We start from the raw sequence: 7,961 nt of genomic DNA, 5'->3' as shown, positions 1-7,961 counted from the left end.
ACAAAGTTTAAGGGGATGCAGAGGGAGTGGGATATGTTACAAGGGATCTGGGGTACCCTGAAGACTCAGTAATAAACCACAGGTATGATTATTTCCCTTCCCCCAAAGGGCAGTTGCTCCACTAGGCCTACCACCACAGGGCATTTTCCATTATAAGAACCCACCCTTTGGGGGAAAGAGCATCAGGTTGGCACAGGCAAGGCCCAAATGAGGGACCACTCTGCACATTAATTCTTTGGTGAGATCTGGGCAGAGGCAGGGTACTGCCCCAGGCTGCTTACTGAAACCCTCTCTCTCTCTCAAGTGGGCACTAAACCCGTGTCCTCATTGCTCCCAGTTCCCACCCAAGGCCAGACCACAAAACAGAGGTCCCACGAGTTAGAGAACACGGGAGAAGAGAATAGAGAGCATCCTTTAGGAGAGGCTGGGAAGGATCACACTTTCTGATCCACAGGTTGCTGTAGGCACAGTTCGATACCCGCAGAGATGATGGGCAAGTGATTGCCCATGTAGTAGCTGATCAGATGACTGACACTCTCAAAGCGATGAGCCTTTGTCCGAACCACACCTTCAGGGTCCACCAGAAGCAAGTGCTTGGGCTCCCCACTCTGCAGGCCAGTGAGTATATACTGGCCAGGCATGGTTGTGCTTTCTCTCACCAAGAAGTCACCATTGAGTTGCAGCAGTGCCTCGGCCTCCTGCAGGCTCAGCTTTCCATGAAACCAGGACTCCCCTTACAGCTGCTCAACCATGAACATGGACTGGGGTGGGGGTGGCACCCAAAGTGCATCTTCAAAGGGCTTCATGTCAAAGAGGTCTTGGGGTGCACTGCCATTAAGAGAAGGATTTGGGAGCCCAGCCCCACCCTCAGCCTGCCAGGTCTTGTCTAGATTCTGGATGTTGACATAGGAGGGGTCATCGAAGAGTTCTCTGCCTGGGCAAGGTGGCAGAGGCAGCATCTGTTTATGGATTTCATGGTCTCCTGCAGCATGCTGCCCTATAGGCAGTGTAGCTCCCAAGTGGCTGGGCATCTGGGCACTGGGCAGAGTGGGTCAAGCTGCCCCTTCCTGAAGCCTCATATCTACCACCCCACCGAGAGGGGGTTCCTTCCCTGGAAAGTCATTGTAGTACTGATGGTCAGGGGGCTCTTCTTCCTCCTCATCCCAAGCATAGCCATCAAAGCCAACCATCCAGTCATGGGGGGTAACCAGCTTCAGTGGATTCCTGAAATACTGATTGAAGCACAACTCAAAGGCCTGCCCGATGGTGCTGATGACATCCTGAGCAAGCCCTTCAGGACACCCCAGGATATGGCAGGCTCTCTGATTCAACATACTCAGCTGTGTCCGGATCCCCACCGGACGCTAATGAGATAGATTGCATGTGATGGTTGGCAATGATCTGTTTGCAGTCCGCTGCCATGAGGTTAAGGCTGCTGGTAGACACAGTGAGAATGATTGGCATTCCAGCAAACTTCAGGTTACTCCTCCTCAGGATGGAGCTAAGTGGGCGGCTACAAGGCTTTCTCCTCCTTGTTGCCCCTTTGGCACCAGCCACAGCTTCACACACCATACTGATGGCCTCCCTGGTGACCTGAGTCCGGGTATTGAAGTCAAGGGCTCGCATTGACTGTAAAACCTCCACAAAGCCCATGTACAGGGTCACATGGAGTCTCCGCACCACACCATGGGCCGATCTGGTTCCAGATCATGCAACTGTCTGCTTAAGTCACCGCCCTAACTTTCATCCTGGCTTGGGCCTCCCCCAACAAACTTTATTATACTCCCCAAATTCTTTTTTAATCTAAAAATTTAATTACATCATTTCAGCATTTCTTTCTTCCATCCAATATGTCTCATTTANCCCACTGATTTGTGTTCTCTTATATTCATGGTCTCTTATTACTAAAACCAGAACAAAGAGGAAAACAAGGATAATTCTTATGTGGTAAGTATTGGGGACTCACCTCTAGACAAAGAAATACAGTTAACTAAAGAATGCTGATAGTGTAATCCTTTTTAAAGTATATACAGAAATTTGTGTGTATAATATTCTAAGATTCTAGAATGAAGTTGTATTAATTCCTTTAGTCAGAAAATACATAATGCCAAATTTAGAGTTTTGAAGTAATTTTAAAATAAATCAATGGTGTGTCATACAGTAGATTAATCTACTCAGGTATTGTTTTGTGTAATGGNTATCTGTTGAGTTGGAACTCATAGATAATGAAGAAGGAGTATGGCTGGTAGCCTGTTTTACTTAATTTAGTCTGGGATCCTTGAAGCAGCTTTAGTTTTCCTATTCAGTACATTAANGTCTTAATTTGCATAGCTGGATTCTGAACTGAGGTAGATTCTTAGAACACTTTCTAATTTCCATTTCTTTAGTAAAGTTTTGGAAATTGTAGAGAACAGAAAGGGCCTAGGGTAAGTGTGGAACAGTAAGTAGACATCTTTGGATGGAGCTTAAATGTGTTGTAGTGGGAAACAGGATTGAGCCCTAGGGAAGTATAAAAATGTGCTTATTTAGANTCCTGATGCATGGAATATGAAGGGCATGCTGCTAGTTCAGGTTCTTCCACTTCTCTGTATGGCTGATTCTTACTGCTAAGAGTGAGGATGATTTCTACCTTCAGACACATAATATAAGCTTACAGAAAGCCTATGAAGGACTTTGGAGGGACACTTGTCATTTTGATCAGTATTTATTTGGTAATTAACTTTCATCAAACACAATTATCTATTCACCCCTGGGGATTGAGAAATCTGTTTCTTGATTGGTGCATTTTAAATGGAATAGTCCCAGGTTCACGAGAAAGAACTTCAAGGTTTAGAATATAGACAAGAACCTCAAAAAGTGTATCTCAAGGGAAATGATTTTCTATTGCAAATATTCCAATTGAATTTCCTGTGTGATGTGTGAACAGGTCTATCATTGGTCTGTATCCAGGAGGAAATAAATAGACCATGTCATTCCAAGGATACCATTGATGCAGTTTTTGTCACTCTGTATTATTTTATATTTAGATTAAAACAAAAAATATTAAAATTTCATAGTATAAGAGGAACTGTTCAGCATCTCTTTCAGTTTTAGCTTAGGCATCAATTTGATTATTTAAAGTTATTCTGTTAGTCCAGATCCTTACTACCTTCATTTTGCTCTGATATCTTGGTAGCCATATGAATAATTATTTTTTTCAAAAACTGCTTTTGTAGTTTCTAGCTTTAAAACCATTCAGACTTCACAAATATGTAACAAAAAACAAGAGGAGAAGGAAGATGAGGAGGAGGGCAATAAAGGTAGAGGCTCAAATAAAGTCAGACAACTTTTGTCATTATGTTTCAGAATTTTAATAACTCAATCTACTACCTGTAATTTTCATATCATAGTATGGTCATATGTAAAACTGAGGACAAAATGCCTAATTTTTATGGTTTTGTGATATGGATTGAAAAATGTATGTGCCATTGATTTCAATCTTACCTAAATGCCCAACATATGCCAAGCTCTCTAAAAATGTTTATCAGTGTCCTCTTATGTTTCAAACAGATATGGTAGAATTTCATTTTAATATTGTGTGAACATTAGTAGCCCTTTGTCTTAATAAAAAAAAAAACTGATCCAGATAATAACTACGTTTTCTCTACCATGTACTAGATTATAATGACTTAGAAAGCAATATTGTGAACACAGTTAAGCTAGAAGATAGGAAGCCTAAATTCAAGACTGACCACATCAAAAAGAACTACTTATAAATTCTAAACATCAATTTTGAATATGTTTGTAAAACAAAAGCTTCCAATAGTTTAAAACAATTCACTTTTAGATTAATCAATTAGAGAGTTGTATTATTACTTGAATATAAAAACAGATCATTTAAACAGGGTATTATTTTTAAAAATCATTATGATATATGTGGTGATTTTGTTCTTGGACACTGCTTGGGCAGTAAAATCAGTATACAGTGAGTTCCTTCTGATGCAGTGAAAAAACATTTGGTGAAAATTTCACTTTCAACACCTTGAATGACCATGTTAATGATAGCATAACATTTAGATTTTACTTTTAATAAGGGGATAAGATAGGGAAATAATTGTCTGCCATGATAGCAGAAATTTAGGAAGAATAAATATTTTCAGTTCAAGAATATAGAACCGCAACAAGTTAGAAAAGCTGACTTAGTTTAAATGTCAATGACTAGTAAGTAAGAATTTAATACACATTCAGTAAAAAGCTCAGTAAGACTTCTCAGTTTTGCAATAAAATGTAATTTTGCTGCATACCCACTGATTTCTTCAGAGAGAGAGAAAAAGAGACAGAGAGAGACACACACACACACACAGAGACCAAGGATTCAAGTTAGCATGCATTAATGCATTAAGTTGATAAATAGATACAAACACAGCTGTGCTATTAAAAATGTAATACCTTTGTCTCAAAAAGTGCATAAATAGAAATCCGTGGTTTATAGTATTTTCCAAGGTATGTGGTATATCAACTCTTGCCACAGTTAATCCAAAGCTATCAACATGTCAACTGACTCCTTAATTCCAGAAAATTACCAATTAGTTCTCAGAAGCCAAAAGTGCATAATTATTACACATTACAGGTATATACCCAATACATAATAGATACAGAATATATAATATTCTGTTTGTCGTGATAACAATTTCAATATACTTAAAGACAATGGGATCACATAGAAAATAATAATTTTAATTTTGTAGGGAGGAATATTTACATAGCCAATAGTATTTGGGCTCCAGAATATGGCCAAAAGAAACAACAGCAATCTTTTTATTTTTAAACATCATGGTCACAAAAACCAAAACAAACCAAACAAACAAAAAAAAAAACAAGAAACTCACAATCCATAAAGCATTTTCCTTGTAGAGAAAACAGCATTAATTGAACATTTACAATGCAAAGGTGGAAACAGTATCTACTAAAAATATTGAGAACTTTGTATTCAACAAAAGATAAAAATCTGTAAACAAGGAGCTATTTTAATTACTGAGGTGTAGAGAAACTCATAAGGCCTTCATTTTATGGTTACCTTATTGGTATGTAGCAGTACTACTGAGTCATTTCATTATTTTATTGCTCTAAATATACAGAGTTTTCTGGGTATTCTATTCTAGCACCATCATTTCATGTTGAGTATTTGTGGGTGGAAAGAATCACATTAATTTTCTATTGATACTATAAGAACCCTATCAAATTTAGCTATTCATGGCCAATTAAATCTATTATTAAACCATAGTATCAGTCCTCAACTCTGCGAACCAATAAATAAATAAATAAATAAATAAATAAATAAATAAACCATTAGATGGGGCTAAGTTGTTTTCTGGAGACTTTATCTGGGAATATAGTTTCTTGTCTATTCCAGTCTCAAGAAGCTGCCTAATTTTCCTAGCTTATTCTCCATTCCTTGATTTCAAAAATTGCGATGTGTTATCTCATTGCAACATATGACTTTGTTTCATTTATATTTCTTTTCTGATTTGGATTATTCTAACTCCTAAGTGTTTCTACTCATAAACACCTATAAGACTAAACTGAGGTCTCAGATAATCTATCATTTGTCTTGAAAATCAGTTGGCTAGCATACTTATACCATCTTCCACCTTTATTATCATTGCTACATAACAGTTTTACTGTATTACTTACTTTTCTATTGTTGTGATAAAATACCATCACCAAGGCAACTTATTGAAGAAATAATGAATTTGGGCTTATGGCTTCATGGTACTGAAGCAAAGATGTGGCAGAAGTAAAGGGAAACAAAGGGCTTGCATTTTGAACTGCAAGCATGATCAAGACCATATCTCTTAAGCCTTCTTAAATAGTGTCATGGACTTTGGCCAAATCATTTGAATACTAGAGACTACAGGGACTATTTCTATTTCTCATTAAAATCACTACTGTGACCTAACATATTCCTTGTTTATATGCCTTAGGACTAAATATCTCTGAAAGAAAGAAATGCAGAGGTGGGTTGGGTTATGTTTCTCCATCATAGAATAATAAATTTCCTGTCCTGGTTAACAGATCTCCAGATAAGAAAGAACTACATGCATAGGTAGTACACTTCTCCAGATGTCAGATCTGGATTTAGGTATAATCACTGAATGAAAATTTGGGATTCTTTTTTTCTTTTTTTTCTTTTTTTATTACATATTTTCTTTGTCTACATTTCAAATGCTATCCTGAAAGTTCTTCATACTCTCCCCCAGCCCTGCTCCCCTACACACCCACTCCCACTTCTTGGCCCTGGCATTCCCCTGTACTGGGGCATATAAAGTTTGCAAGACCAAGGGGCCTCTCTTCCCAATGATGGCCGATTAGACCATCTTCTGCTACATATGCAGCTAGAGACTCGAGCTCAGGGGTACTGGTTAGTTCATATTGTTGTTCTACCTACAGGGTTGCAGACCCCTTCAGCTCCCTGGGTACTTTCTCTAGCTCATCTATTGCGGTCCCTGTGTTCCATCCAATAGCTGACTGTGAGCATCCACTTCTGTGTTTGCAGGTACTGGCATAACCTCATATAAGACAGCTTTATCGGGGTACCTTCAGCAAAATCTTTCTGTCATATGCAATAGTGTCTAGGTTTGGTGGCTGATTATGGGATGGATCCCCTGGTGTGGTAGTCTCTGGATAGTCCATCCTTTCGTCTTAGTTCCAAACTTTGTCTCTGTAACTCCTTTAATGGGTATTTGCAGAGGATATTTGATGGCTATGTCATTTAGATAAGCTTTCCTCAGAACTGTTTTTCCCTGAAGCATCAGCTAGAATACATTTCACAAAGTTATTTCTTTAGGTGTATCCACATGGATAAGTTCTTAGACATGGAATGTGAGCAAAAGGAAAATATGCCCCAATTTTACACCCCTACTTAAAAATACCTTCATTCATCAACCTCCATACTGTTGCTAAGAGTACATCAATATTATTTAAAGAATTATTTCCTGATATTCCTAGGAAAAATAATCTCACAGCAAACTCCTGGTTTCATGGTTATTGCAATCATTCTGCCTCCTCTTCTATAATGATCCCAGAGCCTTATGTTTTAGAGTTATGTTGTAGGCATCCTTTGGAACTGAGCTCACCACCCCTATGTTTTGATTGGTTGTGGTTCTCTGCAATGATATCCATCTGTCCTAAGAGTAGCTCTCCTAGATATGGGCTGAGTAGTACACTTATGTCTAGGAATAGAGGAAAAAGAAGGGAAAAGTAATGTAATTACATTATAATCTTAATAATTAAAAAAGTCTACTCAGAGCTAGCAATATGGCTCATTTGGTAAACATCACCCAGCCTAACCACCTAAGTTTTATACCAGAGAGATCACATAGGAGAAAAAGAAAACAAACTCCAAGTTGGCTTCTGATTTCTACATATGTGCAACACCAGAAAACAAATAAATAAATGTAATGTAAAACATTAAAAACTATACTCAAATATAAGAAATATCTATTTGAACTTTATATGAATAATGAACAATCACTTATAAGAATATCTTTTGAGGCTTACAACTTTAGTAATACCATGCCTGACATAGTTACCATCAAACTTGTACCTCATGTAATTGATATTGACTCACTTGTAAGAATGGTACATGCCTAATTTGTTTATCTAATTAACACATGAGAAAAAATAAAATATTTCACATAATGCTATACTCAGAAGCAAACATTTTATGATGTTTTATTATTAAAATTATATATCTATCGGAAACATATAAATAATGATTTATGCCTATGTCAAACACATGAACAGGAGCCAGGATTATTTTGTTCATTAGAAATAATAACAACAGGGTGAAAAAGACCATATGAAGTCTTGCAAAATAAGTGACACCTGCCTTCCTCACATACTAGCACTGTTCAGAATTTGCTTTAAAATAGAAAACTCTTTAGTTAAAGATTTTAGAGTAAAGTATCTTCTAAATATAC

At 37.6% G+C, this 7,961-nt stretch overlaps 1 pseudogene across 1 annotated transcript; it reads right to left on the bottom strand.

Annotated features, from left to right (window-relative positions):
• Positions 1–291: 291 nt before the first annotated feature.
• Positions 292–1,653, bottom strand: LOC110313894 (annotated as a pseudogene). The gene has a single exon (XR_002380131.1). The product of XR_002380131.1 is annotated as an SHC-transforming protein 1 pseudogene (transcript).
• Positions 1,654–7,961: the final 6,308 nt, after the last annotated feature.

The sequence above is a fragment of the Mus pahari genome, chromosome X (genome assembly GCF_900095145.1).
Source record: "Mus pahari chromosome X, PAHARI_EIJ_v1.1, whole genome shotgun sequence".
Lineage (NCBI taxonomy): Eukaryota > Metazoa > Chordata > Mammalia > Rodentia > Muridae > Mus > Mus pahari.
The sequence above is the reverse complement of the archived record's forward strand: the minus strand, read 5'-3'. Positions and strand labels throughout refer to the sequence as shown.